Below are 3,748 nucleotides of genomic sequence, written 5' to 3' on the forward strand. Positions count from 1 at the left end.
AGTTGTAGAGTCTGTTCGGAAAGAGAAGAGTTGTGGAATGTATGGGGCCCGATATGTATGATACAAAAGATGAGGCTTGATGCGACGCAACGTTCCATGGTCGCAGCCGGCCCGCGGCCCCATTACGAGTATTGAAAGTTAGTCGTGACTCGGATGTCGCACTACACAGAAAATAATTAACAATATCGACATGATATGATTCACTATATCCACTTTAGGATTAGAAAAAAAGATAAACAATCTTGATGTGACTCTTTGTTGAAAAACGCTTTGATTAAGATTAACAGAAATAATCGTCTATTTCAATTAATTAAAGTGTTTTTTTGTAAACCGAGCGTAATAACTGTCATTACTACTGAATAACTTTTTAAAAATGTTTTTTAAACTGTAATTGCAAGCACAAGCGAATGAAACTTCATTACCCAGCTCATTCATTCCTCTTTCTCAAATTAAATGCACACTAAATCATTTTATTGGACGAGTTTGTTCAGGACTTTCATTTTTATGAGGTTTGAGTCAGATATCGTTAAATGCACTCGCGTGGTAAATGCAGAATGCAATTTCATTGCCATTTTACCGCTTGCTTTTTATGTCATATTTCTACCTGACATTGGTTTCAACTGTTGTTACTTGAGAGTACGTCTGAATGTCTGTCAAGTTAGACCAGTTTGACAGCACTGGCTTCCCTCGAATGCAGCTGCCCATATTTCTAATTAATATATATATTATTAAATATATATATATTATTTAATTTTTTAATTTTTTTTGGTTAATTAAATTAATTATTTAGAGAAGATTGTAAAGTCGCCATCAGATATATCAGAGGGGCCGAGGTGCTCGAAAATATCTGAACACGCACTCTAGCGCCTTGATAATAAAGGCGTGTGCAGATATTTGTGAGCACTTTGGCCGCTCCGATATATCTGATGATTCTGATGGCGGCTACCACGACGCCTAAAGCGTGAATACAACTAAAGTCTCTAATTTAGTTTTGTGATTAAGGACAATGTGGCCGAATACGTCATAGGGGAAATTCCGTACACGAGCGTTTTTTTTAAATAATCGAACTCAATTGATAATTCCATAGACAAAGTAGCGATTGCTTTTAGTTTCAGCAATCAAAAGCAGATGGTTTTTTCCTACGGTTGAATAAAAATAAACATACGCTCGTGTATGTAATCTCTCTCTCGTCCCTACGACGGATTTGGCCGCATCAACCATTCTCCTCGTTTGTAGTGATTACCCGCTTTAGGCTAGAGGGTAAGACCGAGCCGTTTTTGGAGTGTCTTTTTTTTTAAATTTATATCTATTATATACAAAATGACGCAGTCCTTTTATCGTACATTGGAGTTCGATAATTCTGTAGCACATTTTTTTTGTCGCTGGAAAAAATGACTAAAAGTTTTTATATTGTTGGATATTCTGTATACTGTGCCATAGACCTCTGGAGCTTTTAGCGTTATTAACACTCTGTTTACCGGCCCTAACGGCTATGGGTTTTTCCTTTCGTCTCTCAGGCTACACATTTGTTATTTCCAATTTTCGATGCCCATTGAAATTCTGCTTTGCTTGAATATTTTTGCGGCTGCGGCTTTTTTCTCGTTCGATATGAAACAAATACATAGGTTAGCAATTAATAACAAAACTTTCGTGAGACACAGACATATTAAATATGTTACAACGGGTCACTCACGTATTTTAAGTCAAAAACGCTGGACATGTTTCACTCCGTTCCCAAACGTTAAACGTTAAAATACGTCTGAGACCTGAACCCCTAGTGCAGTGGTGGGCAAACTTTCTTCATGGGGGGCCAGAAAGTTTAAGACATTACAGAGGAGGGTCAGAATTGCAGCATTAATGCATTTTTATTATTTCGCGGGTCATATCCCTACAAATTATTTCGAAGGACCGAGGCGGGCCGGATAAAATCCTATCGCGGGCCGAAACTGGTGTATATTTATTCGATAGCATGACGGGATTTTGAATTTTCCAAAACGTCCCTCTTGCTTGTCGCGCTGTTTCTAAAACTCATACAAAATGAGACTTAATGCAAACGCGTACATATGTCATGTTTCGCTATCGAATAAATTTACACTACGGGTACCGTTGTAACATATTTAAATACATAGGTGGGGAAAAGGCGGGAACAGTAGCTCAGCTCAAACAGTAGTGACTCATTCGCCTAAATATCGCTCTAAAAGGGTATTCATCCTTACTTGTCCTATCATGTAACATGTAATCAAACACTTCTCGAAGACATTATCACACTTTTCTCTGGAATAACACAACAACAAAACTTTAAAATACATTTAGGTGCTTTTGGAATGCGCTCCCGCCATTGCCATCTGTATTCCCTGATAAATATGACATGTTGTATGGACCGTTACAAATCTGACTAATAAATTTTGTATGGAAAATTAAGGCAAAACGAGTACATTTTTTTTTAAACCCCCATAGGAATAAAACAGGCTACATTTTAGATTAATTTCTTTTGTAAAATAAAATTCCATTTTAACTACTTTCATAAAAAAGTATTACTTTCTTTTTTGAATTTAGAATCTTGACGTCTTTAATTAAAGTTAAAAGTAAGTCTTGGCATAAAGCCTTTATAAGGGCCTCTGGGACTCAGGAGGATAAATGTTCTGTTATTCAAAACAAGATTTTAATCCCTTATTTATGTACCAGCCTGTATATTCACAGTGCTTTTGATATTAAAACGTTCGCATTTAACATTTAACAAATTCTGCTTTCTAATACATACATTTCACATAATTATAACGTAAACAAACAGAACGGAGTTAGGGGGCGAGAACCCGAGGTCAGAATTATGAGAAATATTTGGATAAACATGTCGAATCCACGGAGTAGAAAAATAGGCAGAGGTTATCTCATATTACGGGCTAAGCACGTACTATTCACCATGCCTGTCACGTTCTAACAAGTAAGTGCGATAGTGACAGACATAGTGAAGGTGATATGAATGCAACCATGTTGCCACGGCTCAACTTATACTTATTAATTGTAGATACAGAGGGCCTACCGCGAACCACGTTCGACATGTTGCCTCCCTGTCTCACCTACGTACGAATTTACAAGTGCGACAGAGAGGCAACACGTCGAACGTGGTTCGCGGTAGGCCCTCAGATGTTAATCACAATGATGATCAACTCTGGCTAACGTGGGACTCGAACCCACATATTTGGATTGGCGGTCCAACGCGTTACCAATTGCGCCAGCTAACCATCCGTCATTCACCGCGAATTTAACCATTGCATATGTGACAACGTCACTAGCGACATCTGTACTTTAAGGTTTACAACCTTAACCTCGAAACTTGATCATCGTTGATTTTTCCATTGTGATTGCCATCTGTATATATAATTTATAGATTGTAATGTGGTACGTTCCACAATAAAAGAAATAAAAATATTTACATTTAAACTTATACTTGTTTGTTGTTTCATTTGGTTCTAAATTTGTTAGATTTGTCAACCAATTCTACGTTCCTAAAGGACGCTTAGCACGCCGAATTTCGTACATTACCCCGCCTACTCCTGTCTCTATCACAGCGCATGATTAAGTATATTGCTATCCAGCTCGCACAGTGTCATTGACAGCCGGGCAATTTAAAAGGACAGAAGCTCTTTTATTAAAAAAAAAAACTGAAATGAATATGACAGTGACACCGCCGGAGTCAACGCTGCAGGAATAACGCTGTAACAGTAACACTATAGGGTATTTGACTGTA

General features: G+C 37.6%; 1 non-coding gene across 1 annotated transcript; it reads right to left on the reverse strand.

Moving 5' to 3' along the window:
- Positions 1-3,170: 3,170 nt before the first annotated feature.
- Positions 3,171-3,242, reverse strand: Trnag-gcc (transfer RNA glycine (anticodon GCC)). The gene has a single exon. It is a non-coding gene; the product is annotated as a tRNA-Gly (tRNA).
- Between the last annotated feature and the right edge of the window lie 506 nt (positions 3,243-3,748).

The sequence above is a fragment of the Cydia pomonella genome, chromosome 4, assembly GCF_033807575.1.
Source record: "Cydia pomonella isolate Wapato2018A chromosome 4, ilCydPomo1, whole genome shotgun sequence".
NCBI classification, from domain to species: domain Eukaryota; kingdom Metazoa; phylum Arthropoda; class Insecta; order Lepidoptera; family Tortricidae; genus Cydia; species Cydia pomonella.